General features: G+C 52.8%; 1 long non-coding RNA gene across 1 annotated transcript; it reads right to left on the minus strand.

Moving 5' to 3' along the window:
• Window positions 1–5128: 5128 nt before the first annotated feature.
• LOC122227307 lies at window positions 5129–7129 on the minus strand. Its single transcript, XR_006205961.1, has 3 exons — window positions 7010–7129; window positions 6088–6306; window positions 5129–5428 (listed from the first exon to the last, which is right to left on the minus strand). It is a non-coding gene; the product is annotated as an uncharacterized LOC122227307 (long non-coding RNA).
• Window positions 7130–15040: the final 7911 nt, after the last annotated feature.

Raw genomic sequence — 15040 nt, forward strand, 5'->3', positions numbered from 1 at the left:
AGCCTGTCTGTATCTTTATATTTCAAGTATGTGTTTTGTAATCATCATCTAGTTGGGTCTTGTTCTTTTTAATAATTTAAAAATCTCTGGCTTTTATTTCAAAGATAGTACCTGTGTTGACTTTCTTAGCATCTTTCCACCTGTTTTCGATTGGCCCCACTTGTTGTTCATTCCTTTGTTGTCTTCTTTGGGGTTAACTGGGATTTTTTTTAGTATTCCGGTCTAATTCCTTTATTGATGTTCTAATTAAACTTCTTTGTGTATTCCTTGTATTTCTGCTACAGATTACAATATGTTCTTTTCCCCTTGGGCTCACTGAGGTCTGCTTGCACATGCCCACTCAGGGGTCACTATGCATCACAAATTTCTCTCAGTCTAATGCAAATTAATATACTGTTTTGTTTACACCGAAACCTTATAACAACATGATTCTATTCATACTCACTCTCACTCGTTGGCAGTTATTGTCATATATTTTATTTCTGCCCATGTTGCAAACTCCACAATACATGATTCTTATATATCCTCTAAACCATGAGCTAATTTTTACAGAATTGAAGAGAAAATCTTTTTTATATTTATCATTTCTGGCACTTCTCTTTATTTTCTGTAGACTTGAAATTTTATCAGATAGTATTACCTTTTAAACTGAAGAACTTCATTTAAAATATTTTGTCCTGTGGATCTGCTGGCAACAATGTTATCATCTTTCATTTATCTTAGTATGTTTTTAATTCACCTTAATTTAAAATGTTCTCTTCTGCCGGATAATAAATATTCTAGGTTAAAAGTTATTTTTTCCTACCGAAACTTTAAAGACGTGATGTTGTCTTGAGGCTTTGATTTATCTGATATAAAATCAGCGTTCATTATTATTCCTGTTCCTTGATATTAATGTGTATCTCTCCCACCCCTCTGAGTGCCTTTTCTTAATCTCTGGATTGCAGCAGTTTGACTATGCTGTGTCAAACATGATTTTTCTTTGGAAGTAACCTGCTCAGGATTTACTGAGCTTCCTGATCTGGATGGTCACTGCCTTTTATCAACTTTTGAAATTATTTTTCTAATATTTACTCAAATATTTGCCTTTCACTCCCAATATTTGCCTTTTCTCCTCTCAAAGGTCACTGAGGCTCTCTTTTTCTTCCATATTTTTTATACACACAGCCTCCCCTATTATTAACATCTTACATTAGTATGGTACGTTTGTTACTATTAGTGAACTAATAGGTACACATAATTATTAACTAAAGTCTGTAGGTTATTCAGAGTTCCTTAATTTTGCCTAACGCTCCTTTTTTGTTGCAGGATCCCATCCAGAATACCACCGGACATTTAGCTGTCATGTCCCCTTGGGCTCCTGTTGGCTCTGACGGTTTCTCAGGCTTTCTTTGGTTTTGGTGACTTTGACAATTTTGAAGAGTACTGGTCAAGTATATTGTTACATGGCCTTGTATTGGAACTTGCCTGATGTTTTTCTAACTATTAGACTGGGGGTATGGGTTTGAGGGAGGAAGATCACAAGGTAAATGCTCCTCATATCATAAGAAGAACACAAGTATCAACATTTTCTATAACTATTGTTGTTGACCTTCACCACCTGGCTGAGGTATTGTTTGCAGGTTTCCCCACCATTACGTTATTCTTTCCCCACTCTTTCCATACTGTACTCTTTGGAAGGACCTCACTACAAGCAGCCCACACGTAAGGAGTAGAGAGTTATGCTCCACATCCTTGAGGTTGAAAAGTAGCCACATAAATTTTGTGGAATTCTCCTGCCCAAGAGATTTGCCTCTTCTCCACAATTTATTATTTTATCCAACCTTTGATTTACATCAACATAGACTCGTGGATATTTATCTTATACTTTGGGTGATAACCCCATATGACTTCTTTGGGTTGTTCAAACTTTTTAAGCTTTGGCCATTTTTTTTTCAAGCTAGTCATCTGCAGAGGCTAGCATATTCGTCATAGTTACTGCAAAGTCCTTGTCTGCTCATTCCAACGTCTGAGTCATTTGTGGGTCTTTTTCACTGGCTGGTTTTTCCCTTGACTTCGGGTTCCATTTTCCTCTTTTCTCACATGTCTAGTTATTTGTTATTGTTTCATTTGTTGATCAAAGGATGAATCCCTCTATCATGAGATGTGGTCTTTATCCCTAACGCATGGCCTTTCCAAGGATGTATTAGGATGCCGTCACTCACAGCAGAAGTCAGACTCCAAATTGGGTTTCCCCTGAACCAGGCAGGTTCTGACATCTCTGTTTGGCAATTCCGTCTTTCCAGTTATTCTTGCCTTCACATTCAAGTTCAAGGATTTGAAGGGAGTTTATACACAGAATTGGGAAATTTTCCTGTGTGGTCCATCCTTTCTGGGATTTTCTCTTCAGTTTCCAGCCACTTAGCAGGCCCAAACTGTGTCTTCTAACTTCTTAAGTCACTAAGACTATAGCTTTCTTTCATGGACAGTGGGTGCCCTCAGGAGGGAAGGAATCTAAGCACGGATGCCTCCCAGCACGGTTCCCTTCTACTAAGGGTCATAACAGCTGTGGTTTCTGCCAAGTATTGGTTGCTCTTGGTTTCCTTCAAACGATCATCTTTGCATTTTTAAAAACATTTTGTCTAAAGTTTATAAGGGGTCCAATACCAGCTACTCTGCCAGTGTCAACATTCATAAGCTTAATACATCGTTTTGATAGTCACCTTAAACCTATCTGAATCAAGACAGGGTAAAAATAAGTCAACGTGGTGGTATGTATAAGCCAAAAGGGCGTCTGGCCATTCTGTTGCTTTCTCTCTCTGATCTTCCATTTGCTTAGCTGTAGAACGACTAATAATTGCCACCTTATAGTTTATGGTGAAGGCTGAGGAACATGGCACATAGTGGGTGCTCACCAAATGTGACTCCCTTCCCTTCCCCCTCAGTAGGGCTACCCAGATCCCACTGCCTGCACACCAAGCTTGGTGTTCCTCTTACCTCTCCCCTGCCTGCCTCTCCCAGCAATGTCTGGCTCTTACTGGCTTCTGATCTCTACACCAGGCCTGTCCCATCCCCAGGCCACCCCTCTTAGAATCAGTCCTGCTTGTCCTCCTCAGCTTTGTATGTCTACCTCCTTGAAAGGGAAGATAACGATTTTGGGTATTCATACATGCATTCAACCGATACCGCTGAGCACCTACTATGTTCTGAGCACTCTCCTGAGTGTTGGGAGTCAGCGGTGAACACAGAGAGAATACCTCTGCTCTTATATTCAGTGGATGGGGCAGACACGGTACCAACAGATCAAATACATAGAATGCAAGATGCTGATAAGAGCAACTGAGGGTAAGAAGCAAGGTGGGGGGTGCATAGAGTGCAGAAATAAAGGGGCCACAGTTTTAAATAGAGAGAAAAGGGGGCACTGTGAACACAGACAGAAAAGGGTGAGCCACACAGATATTTGGAGGAGGAATATCTCAGTGGGACGGAACAGCAAATGAAAGGCCCTGGGGTGGGAGTGTGACTGGAGCACAGGTATGGGGCTGACAGTAGGAACAGATGGTTAGTGAGGGTTCAGACTGCTTAGAGCTTCGTGGAGATTTCTGAGACCCACCCTCGCACCCTCCCAACATGTACAGACAGGGAGAAGAGGGGAGATCAGCAGGAGAGGCCAAACGGAGGCCAGTGAGGTAGGAGGGACACTGGGAGGGAGGGGCAAGGAGGCAAGAGCACTCGGGCCACAGACAGAGCAGACTAATAATGTCCGCGCATCAAGACTGGCTTCCTGGAGCCTGACTGCCCCCAACCCACGCTGGTGCTTCTCTGCTACACCGGTCATCCCTGTTTTCACCCTTTATAGTCAAGATCGCTATCTGTAACATCCCTCTATTCGTCCGTTTACCAATGATTGCCTTCCTCTATGGGACCCTTGGTCTTTCGTTTCTGTGGTAGCTCCAGGATCTAGAGTGGCTCCCAGCACCGAGTAGGGCTCCAAATACATATTAATTGATTGAAGAAGTAAATACGCAAGGATGGGCTACCGCTGTGTATTTCCACATGGCCACCTCTCACTTATCCAGAGCCAAGCAGCTGGCAGCTTCAGCTATCTGGAATGCAGCAAGAAAATTCACGAGGCCCAGGAATTACCAAAATGCAAGTTACAGGGGTCATGTCTGAAAGCACAAGGTTTTTTTTGTGTGTTTGTTTTTGTTCTGTCTTTGAAAAGGCGCTCCCTTTGCGTCCTCACTCAGGGATCAGGGATTCCTATCCCGGACACGGTGCTCACATGCCCGGTGGCCTGGTTTCCCACCCACAGCAGGTCAGAGGCAGGATAGGGGGAAAGTCTCTGCTCCGCTGGGGGAAACATCTGGCAGTCAGGAGACTGGAAGACACTGGAAAGCAGACACAGGAACTGCAGGAGAGACCCGGCAGGGCCTTGAGTGCCGGATGAACGGTCCGGGGGGGACCCCCTGGGGTTAGAACACAGAGGATCATGGCGATGACTCAAGACACAGAGCAAAGCTTAAATTATGCTCCGCAGTCCCCACCCTAGAAACAGGAGAATGTGAGCTATATTTGCTTCACTTGGTTTCAAAATAGATTGATTCCATGCGGAAAAATAAGCACAAGAATTCGAAACCGCCCGTCCTCTTACTCAGAGAGAGGCCTCTCTGGGGATGGTGCGGTCCATGCAGGTGACAGTTCTGCACGAAACCCTGTGTCACAAAACGTGCTTCACAACGACTTTGGTTGGCTGCATAATAGTCCGTCACAAGGTCAGACGCTGGGTCACAAAACTACTCCCCTGTTGGACCATGTTTCCAAACATTGGGTGTTACCGATCATGTGGTCGTTTAAAGAATGGAAGTTCATTTTAGAAAAGCCCCTTGTGTAACTTCTCATCCCTGGGTAGTAACTGACTGATGTCTCCTGAGTGGACAATCGTGTGTGTGTGTGTGTGTGTGCACAAGGGCCCAGAACCTTCTCCCATGTACCCCGCACATTCCCCATTCACCATTTCACGGATACATAGTCAACTATCCTGTGAGCTATGCGGGATGTGCATTGTCCCTCCCATTCTACAGATGAAGAAACTGAGGCTCAGAGAGCATGTATAGTACAGTGAAAAGAGCATAAACAGACATACCTGGGTTCAAATCCCAGCTCTGCTGCCGGGGAAGCTTGATCAGTCTGATCTCTTGAGCCTCAGCCCTCTCGTGTATGAAATAAGGACAGAGACACCTGCCTCAGAGGGCAGGATGAAATGAGAGGGCAGATGGGAAGTGGCTGGTATAAGCTGGACGCACTGTGGGTGTTCAGGCAGTGATATTTTGGGTCCTTGTTAGGAAAGTCATTCGTCAAGGTCACAGAGGCAGAATGGAACCCACTCTCCAAACCACAAGTCAAGTGCATATTCTGGGTGTCACCTGCCTTTGAGCCACATGCCGAACTGAGGAGGGAAGATGTTACATTGGTCTCCACGTGGGGTTGTCATCGCTGGGTCCCCAGAAACCTCTGCCGATGTGAATCCAAAGGGGACAGGGCCTCGGGCGAGCCAACTTTAAGAATAATAAAGCTTGTAGAGGTGAATGGTGGGAGCAAGAGGTCTTTCTCACATTGAGCTAAATCCCAGCCTGTGTCAACGTCCTCTCAGCCCCATATCTGGGCGTCCACCCCTCACCCCTCAGAGCCCTGGGCTCTGGAAAAGTTATTCCAGCTGCCAGGCCAGACCATTCTGGGTAATGGATGGTGTCTCTTGAATGCTCTCTGAGAGATGGGCCCCTCCCGAATCTGCTGCAGTGCCATTAAGAGGGAAAACGTTTGCTCTGTGGAGCTCCTGATGGCCTTTAGAAACTGCAAGTTAAACACCAACCAGGAAGGGCTGCTCAGGGCTTAACCCTCCCCTTCCCAGCCCAGGCCTCGCCGATGGGGCCACAGATCGCTGGCCTGGACTCTCAGGAGCCTCTCCCGGCTCTTCTCCGCCTGGAAGTGCGTGGGTGGGTGTGGGGGCAGGGCGGGGGGCACAGGGAGAAGAGGAACCTTTGAGGCTCTGGGCTCAGGTGATTGTAGCCTGAGGCCGGTTGGAGAGCAGAGCACTGGGGGACCCACCTTGGGGGCTGGGCAATTTGGGGCCACTCCCTTAACCTCTCTGTGCTGGCTTCCTACAGGGTGGAGGGGCCGGGTGGGCCTCCCAGGTCTAAGGTTCCAGGGTCCGTGTTCCATAGCAGGCAGGGCATGGTGGTCTTTCCCAAGAGGCCTGATGCGTCCACGTCCCCCAGGTCCATGCACTGAAACCTGTCACCTCTGGCCCCAGTGGGGAGGCCAACCCTGGGGACAGAAGAAAGCAGGTGACCTGGGTGAGCTGACAGAGGAGAGGGAGCCCCTGTTACCCAGAGTCCCCTGGAAGCCCAGCACTGTGCTGGGACACCTCCCAACACACACACACACACACACACACACACACACAAACACACACACACACTACACTGCCCAGGGCCAGCCTCACAAGACAGAGTGGTCTCAGCTTGACCCCCTGCCTCCCACCTCCCTACTTGTGCACATGCAGTCTCCTAGCCTGCCTTCCCTTCCTCTATCCATATCCTATAGGGCCCAAGCCTGCCTCCTCCAGGAAGTCTTCCTTGATGTCTCACAGCCAAAGCCTTCATGGCTCCACCCAGCTGGCCCTCTGGTTGTTGCATTGCCCGACTCACTTTTAGATTTTGTGCCGTAAGACCCAGACCCAAACATGAGCTCATTTCACTATCTCACCGGGTTCATGGAGATCTACCGGGTGCTGGCTTGCCAGGGACGTGGGTGCCACAGATGGGATGAGAATAAACATCTACCGAGCACCTGCGGATGCCCCCGTACTCGATCAGCCCACGTGGGGTCCGGGCAGGCTCCTCGCCCTGTTGGGAGGGTGAGGACCCGAGATCCAGAGGCAGGAGGCAGGTGCTCAGGTCCCACAGTGAGTCGGTGGCTGGGATTCGAACCCAGGCCGGACTCCAAGTCCCACCCCCGCCCCCGTTACCTGCCCCCAGAATTCTTCAACTCCCTGGGCTGGGCCAGGATTGATCCTGGGGCTGTCGCGTCCCATCAGGGGGGGTCTCTGGTGGCCACAGTTATGCAGAAAAGGGAGCAGCAAGGCATGGCTCTTGGTGACATGTGGGGCCCTTAGGTGACCCTTCAGTGACACACAGAGCCTTTCGATCACCCCTCAGTGACAGGCAGGGCCCTCAGTGACAGGCAGGGCCCTCAGTGACAGGCAGGGCCTTAGGTCACCCCCCAGGGATAGGAGGGACTCCGTCACCCTCAGTGACACGCTCACCACCTCTGTTTGCTCCCAGCCTGGCCTCTGGGCTGTGCTCCTACCTGGGACTCAAGGCCCCTCGGGGAGCCCACGTTCCCCCAGACTGTCCCCAGGGCCCAGCTCTTGCTGACGAGCCACAGGCATCAGGGAATCCACGTTGGCCTCTGGCTCCAGCTGCCCTTTCCTCTTCCTTCCCTCGCCAGCTGAAATCTCAGAGAAACACTCAGGGAACAGATGGTGAGCCCTGGGCCTGGCGCCGGGTGACAAATCCCGCCCCTCGGAGCTGGGAGCCGAGAGTCCCGGGTGAGACGTGGGTGCGGGTGGCTGCCCGTGGGACTGGACTCCCGGCCCTCCCGGCCCGCGGCGGAGGCCTCGCCTGATGCAGGGCGTCCCCTCGGACTCTCCTAGGCTGCCCCCAACACGTACATTCTCGGTCAGCCTCGATTTGAAAAAAAAGAAACAAAAAGTGCCAGAGGTCACACGGCCGATCAGTGGCGGAGCCAGGGCGGAGCCAGGGCTCCCATGTGCCTGGGCGTCCCTGTCAGATCGTGTCTGGGCACCCGCGTCCGTGTGTCTGTGCGCGTACGCGTGCGTGTTAGGTGAGTACACGGCTGTCCTCAGCTGTCGTGACAGTCACTGTGCAGGGGCCAGCCCGGCCCGCTGTCTGAGCCGGTGCCCCTTCTCAGGGAACCCTCTGGTCCCCGGCTGGTGGCAGGTGGGGGGAGGCGGAGGGGGCAGAGGGCAGAAAGCCCACTCTATTCACTTCTTAGATCATGGACTGAAAATGACCCTTAAACTCTTTGCAGGGAAGTAATTTTTCCTCATCACCCACCTGCCGCACAGTCTCCACAACTGGCTTACGTCTAATTAGATTAATTGCGTGGAGAGTGATTTCTTTTCTCTGAGAATATGAACCACAGAGAAGCGACCGCTTGAGACCCGGGGACCCCCCGGCCCCCCAACGAGCCCTCCCCGGCCTCCCTCTGACCTCCCCTCTCTGCTTCTCTCCTGTCACTTGCTCTTTCTGTCACCGAGTCCCTCTCAGTGTCTCCATCTGCCCCTGTCCCCACCTGGTCTGGGCTTCTGTGGCCCCAGGTGTGAGTCCTGACTGTGTGGGGGGGTCTCTTTCCCCACGTCCCTTCTCTCTGCCGGGGGCTCAGCTGGGGGCTCCCCCACGTTCCCAACAGTGATGCTCACTCCGCATGAATAGGAGAGAAGATGCACAGTGGGACTTGATCGAGGTCACCGTCCCTGGCAGCCGGGGGCTGAGGGGCGGGGGTCACTGGACCCACGGTGGGCCTGAGCGCCCACAGAGGCACTGGGCAGGCTGGGCCGCACCCGCTGCTGGGCTCAGGGAGGTTCCGGCCGTGAGAAAGGGGTCCGGGTGGTTGTGAGGGGAGGGGTGGGGCTGGCAGTGCTGGGGCGCAGGGTGACCAAAGGGTCTGGCTGCCTTGTCCTCCTGTGGCCCAGGCTGGGCACCTCCGCCCTCAGGGGTCCCGAGCTCAGCACCTCCTTCCCTTCCGTTGCCCCCACCACAAAGCTGGGCGTCCCCAGTATGCCTCCCTGCAGCCCCTAATCTGGAGGTCCCCCCCCGCCTCCTTGCTGTCTCTCCCCAGCTCTGCCCCCTGTCCCCACCCGGTCCAGAGCATCATCTTCTCTCCTCAGACGCCACACAGCCACCTGGGGTCCTGACCCGGCTTCCAGTGCACCGTCCCCAGCTCATATGAACATGCCAGGCCCCCTCTCAAACACCTGCCATGGCTCCCCTGCTCTGAGGACGAAAGCCCCAACAATTCCCGTGGACTACAGGGCCTCCTGAGCCTCCCCAGCCCCGTCTCCCCCAACCCCTGCTCACACTCCGAACCCCCAGCCCCAGCTGCGCGCAGGTGCTGGCCCTCCTTCCCGGAAACCCTCTCCAGGCCTCCCCCGCCCAACACCAGCTTCCTTCACAGCCTCACTCAGTGCTCGATACTAATGACTCGTGTGTATTGAGCAGTTACTACGCTCCAGGCTGTGGGCGTTGTATGATCATTTCATCTAATGCTCCAGCGACCGTGGGGGATAATTATTATCCCCATTTTACAGAAGAGGAAACTGAGGTTCAGAGACACAGAGCACCTGGCCGAGGTCACTAGGCTGGGAAGCGGCAAAGCTGGGATTTGAACCCAGGTCATTTACACGGTGTCAATGCTCCCCGTCTCACCACCCCCTCCCAGGTTAAGGGCCCCTCCTGCACACTCCCATGTGTCCCCAGACAAGCATTTGCCTGACTGTTTCATGGTCTCCTTATCAGGTCTGGGCGGTGAGCTCCCCACAGCCACCCTGGGTCACACCCGCCTCTGATCCCCAGACCCAGCGTGGGGCCAGGCCTGTCGCGGCCACTTGGCCAGGGAACAGTGGCCAAGGAGTGCGGGCAGCAGCCCGGCTGACTGCTGGGGCCCTCCCCTCCGCCCTCCCCCTCTCTTCCCCCTCTCTCCTCCCCCCTACCACCCAATACCTCAGTAAGCAAAGCCTTTAAACCAAAAACAATTTTACAGTTCATTTGAGTTAATTTCAGCTGCTCTTTCTGGAAACCATCTTCCCCAAATTGTCTGCAGAGAGGTGCACGGCCTCCCTGTCAGGCCCCCTCCCCGCCTCCCTCTCGAGCTGGGAATCACAGGAGGCGGCAAGAGGCAGGGAGTTGAGGTCTCAGGATTCCGCTCAGCACCAGGCGTGTGCCGGGCACTGGGGGGCGCAGTTCCCAGCCTCCAGGAGCTCACCGCGTCATGAGGAGACCAACGTTCAACCAAACCACACAAGTATCGTGTGGCGAGTGTTGAGCCCTAACGCGTCAGCCACGCAGACGTCCACGGATACTAACTGTACGAACCTCATGTAGCCTCAGTTTCCTCACGGGCACCGTGGACATCCTGCTGGTGTCTTTCTCACGGGGCGTCGCGAGGATCCAGCGAGATGCGTAAAGCCCTCAGCCTGGCACCTAGCACTCGCTGGGTGTTTAACGTCCATCAAGGGCTGTGCCCCTTTGCAAGGGTGGCCTTAGCAAAATACCGCAGGCTGGAGGCTTCAACAATAGAAATTTATTCTCTCTTCGTTGGAGGCTGGAAGCCCAAGGTCAAGGTTCGGGGCGCCTGGGTGGGTCCGTCGGTTAAGCGTCCCACTTCGGCTCAGGTCACGATCTCACAGTTCGTGGGTTCGAGCCCCGCGTTGGGCTCTGTGCTGACAGCTGAGAGCCTGGAGCCTGCTTCGGATTCCGTGTCTCCCCCTCTCTCTGCCCCTCCCCTGCTCACGCTCTGTCTCTGTCTCCCAATAGTAAATAAATATTAATTTTTCTAAAAAAAAGTTTTTAATAAAAAAAAAAATGACCAAGCTACTCATTCACGTGAACCATGTATGGATGTCACGACACGGCCAGCAAAGAAATAGAAATCAGACAAAAAAAACCCAAAAAACCTTATGATTCCATTAATAGGAACTCATCTATAGGATAGAAGGCAGAATATCTCACAGATATCTCTCAGGGTTGGGTCGGGGCATCGAGTAGAAAGGGGAGCAAAGAAACTTTCTGGGGTAGTATAATCACGCTGCCTATTGATCTGGGGAGGCTCCCTAGCCTCACGCGTCCATACACGGCCCCGCGCACAGATCCTCACCACCCTCTCGTTGCTCTGGCCAGGCCGGCGTTGTTTTCAGCCTCTTGACTTGACTCCTTGACCTACCACGGAGCTATCTCTATCAGCATTTGCTGGGCCGCAAGCCACAAATTTGGCGCTAAATAACAACCGTTTCTTTATCTCGCAATTCCATCGTGGTCCGTGCAATGGATCAGGTCTAGGTCAGCCGGACTTCTCTCTTCTTTTCTTCTCTCGTGGGTCTGTGGATGGCAGCGGAATGGTCTAGGCTGGCTTCACTCACACATCGGTGGACAGCAGCTACCAGCTGGGGCACCTCCACGGCCCTCCATCTGGGCTCTCACCCTCCCGCAGGACAGCTGAAGTTCATTCCCATGTGTCCAAGCGTAGCTCGAGAGGAAAAGCCCCGGGAGCAAGCGCTTGGAATAAGGAAGGGAAAAGTGTAACATAATAACGTGGCACATGGTTAAGTGCTACGACATTGGCTCTTTTTGTTGTTCTCATTAGTATTAGTATCCCCAGGAGCTTTTTCTTTTCGCACAAGATGGAAAGGATCAAGGAGACGTCTACGACCCAGCTGTCCGACACACTTGTTACAGGACTTTAGATGAGCCGTGTCACCTACTGGCCCCCATTCCCCTTCTGTAAAATGAAGGCATTCCCTCTTTCCATGTTATTAGATTTTATCTTTTTACCAAGAGAATGTATTCATATATCATTTGGAAAAGTAAATAAAACAATAAAATAAAATAAAATAAAATAAAATAAAATAAAATAAAATAAAACAAAATAAAATAAAACAAAACAAAACAAAACAAAATAAAATAAAATATGAAAAATATTAGACCAGTGGCATTTAGGGTCCCTGTAAGTCCTACCTGTTTGGGGTCTTGGATTCAGGACTTCTGGACAGGGTGGTTCTATGAGAAGTGAGGACAACATGGGGGGCAGGCCCGGAGAGGACCCCAACTCTAAAGAATGATCGAGAAAGAATGAAATGAGCATGCCAAGCCTTCCAGCTCTTCTCATGCACTTCCAGAAACGCACTTGCCCGGCTGTGCTCAAGCTTTGGCCCCTCTGAGCCCTGATACGCCGGCTCTCGCCACCCTTACACGTGGCTTTGGCCACGCTGGCATTGTTTCAGTCTCCTGCCTTGCCCACCGTCCTTCTCCCCCAGCCTTCTCACAGGCTGTGCTCTTTGCCAGGAATATGCAGTACCACTCAGAGTCCCGCCATTCAACCAAAAACCAGCTGCAACCAGTTTAAACAAAATAAAGGAAAAGGGGGATTCGTTGGTTCGTTCGCCTGACAAACCAAGGAGTGGATAGCGTCAGGCATGGCTGGATCCAGGGATTCATGTGACATCATTTCAGAACGTGGCCTTGCCATCTCTTCTGTCCAGGCACCATTCCCACAGCCACTCTCTCCCCTTGAGATGGGAAACGGATACTGATGGTGTCAGGCTTCTGTCCTCCCGGCTACACACCCCTCTTTCCTGAAGTTTCAGGAAAGCCTCTGATATGATGCTCACTAGCCGGAATCGAATCATCGGCTCCCTCCTGACACAGCTGCAGCCAGCAGGTGACGTTAACTTCAGGCCAGGCCTGGGTGGCAGGAGCCGGGATGTGTCAGCCCTGGACGGACTGACGGTGGGCCGAAAGTGGTGTGTGTGCAAAAGAAAACTGGGGGTGGTCTCCCCGGAAGCAGAGGGAAGGGGTGGGGTAGGTGTGGGGTAGGTCTCAGCATGAGTGGCACCTCTTCAGAGAAGCTTCCCCCCCCCCCCCCCCCCCCCCCCCCCGGTATGGGGGGACCCACCGATCCTTTTCCTGTACTTTTTAGGTCTTATTCTCACGGCCGGCAATGCACACATGCGTGCACATACACACTCTCACGTCAACATAGAGGCTCTCACCCGCATCCACACACCCGCAGACGCGTGCACTTTTATCAGCGTTCTCGTATCCCACCCCTCGCGCACCCACGAACGTCGGCAGTGCCACGCATGTGCGCACACGGACACTCACGTGCCCAAACGTGAGTGGAGGCTTCCCCAATGCCTGCCTTCTGCGGTCTACCGAGGGCCCCCGGGGCAGAACCCTGCCCGGCCAGTCCATCGCGGCGTCCCCAGCCCCCATCACCATGCACAGAGTACTCCTGGGGTCCTCGCTTTTCCCATAGGAAGAGGGAGGCTCCCTGACCCCGCCCTCCCTTCCGGGGGCGCTGTGGAGACTCAAAGACCAAAAACCGGTCCTGTCTCTCCTTTTCCGCCTTCTTTGTTCACCCCTTCTTTCCTCTTCCCTCGCCCTCTCCTCTTCCTCTGCCTCTGTCCCATAGTATCACCCCCCCACCCCTCCCTCTCCACCTTCCGGATGCTAATTAAAGGATGCCACGGAATGTATTTCATTTGCATTTGGTTCAAAAGGGCCACGGAGCAGGAGCACGTGTTCATTAAACAGCGCTGCGTGGAGGGATGTAATGAAGCGGTTTTATTGCAACCGTCATCTCGGCCCATCTTGGGAGGCGATTACGTATTCAATGGGAAGAAAGAGAGCCCGCAAGCCCGAGTGCCTGGGGTGGAGGGGTGCACGGAGAGAGGAGGGCCCCCCTTGGGGAAGGTCCTAGGTTGCCCCTGCTGGGGCAGGAGGGTGGAGGGGAGACGGGGCCCTTACCCTGCTGTCGCGGTAACTTCCAGGGGCAGGAATCCCTATGGCTTTGACTGGAGCCATGGCCGAGGTTCCTAATCTGTAAGGTGCTGACCGCAGGGGCCCCTGAGTTTACCTGTGTGCCAAGCGCTGTCCGGGGACGGAACAATTGGCCTGGCACGTGACAGAGCTCCAGTTTATCACACGCGCACGCTACCGTGATCCCGGCCACAGAGCAAGTCACTGAGAAGCATTTCTGCGCTCCCGGTGGCCTCGGTCCGCGGCGCGCCTCCTCCGTCACTGGGATCTCCCCGTGGCGGTCGGGGCAGCGATCGAATACCAGCAGGCCCCCCTCCCTGAGCACCTACTGCGCGCCGGGCACCAGGCTCAGCGGTTGATCTGGATTATCTCCCTCAATCCTCACCACACCTCTGGGGGGGTAGGTGCAGTTATGACCCCATTTTACAGGCGAGGAAACTGAGGCTCAGGGAATCGGGCGCCGTGTCAAAGACACGGAGCCAGAACGCCAGGCGGTGAGGACCCGGTCTCAGGTCTGCCAACGCCACGGCCTCACAGGTGCGCCCTCCCACCTCCCCCTTTAAACGGACAGCTCACAGCACGCAAGGGTCCCCTTACTGGTATTAGTATTTCAAAACATCTGTCCTCACGTTCCAAATATTCTGAAGTTCATCAAGCGATTTCTGTGTGTCCAGTTCTAGTCTAGAACTTTACACGCGTTATCTCATTTAACCTTTACACCGACCCTATGTGGGAAGTATGAGCATTACCCCACCTGACGGATGAGAAAACCGAGGCCCGGAAAGGTCAGCTCACGTGCTCAACGGACAGCGTGGGTACGGGTACCGGCCAGGCAGGGATCAGATCTGGCTTTTGGCCTTCCAGGTCCACACCTGACCAGCTCTGTGCCTCCTGAAGCTGGGACACGGTTTCAGTTATGGGCTCCTTCCCTCTGGCTGCTGCAACAAAGTGCCCCCAACGCAGTGGCTCACAGGACACCAATGTATTGTTTTGCAGTTCCAGAGATCAGAAGCCCAAACTGGGTCTCAGTGGGCTGAACAGAAAATCCACAGGGCTGTGCCCGCTTCTGGAGGCTCCCTGGGGCGGGGGGGGGGGGGGGGGGGGGTGGGGAATCCGTTTCCCTGCATTTCCCAGCTTCCAGAAGCTGCCTGTGCTCCTTGGTTTGTGCTCCCTCCCTCCACCCTCAAAGCCAACAAGAGCAGGGATCCTACCCACGTCGCACAGCCCTGACCCCTCTTTGCCTCCTCTGTCCACTTTAAGGAACTTTGTGATGAGCCTGGCCCCACCTGGACAATCCAGGCTCATCCCGGTATTTTTAAGGTCAGCTAATTAGCATCCTTAATTCCATCTACAACCTTCATTCCCGTTTGCTATGTCGAATGTACGGTATTGCCCCCACAGGTTCCGGGGACTAGGACCCAGACATCCCCGAGGGTCATGAT

Source organism: Panthera leo, chromosome C1, assembly GCF_018350215.1.
Source record: "Panthera leo isolate Ple1 chromosome C1, P.leo_Ple1_pat1.1, whole genome shotgun sequence".
NCBI lineage: Eukaryota > Metazoa > Chordata > Mammalia > Carnivora > Felidae > Panthera > Panthera leo.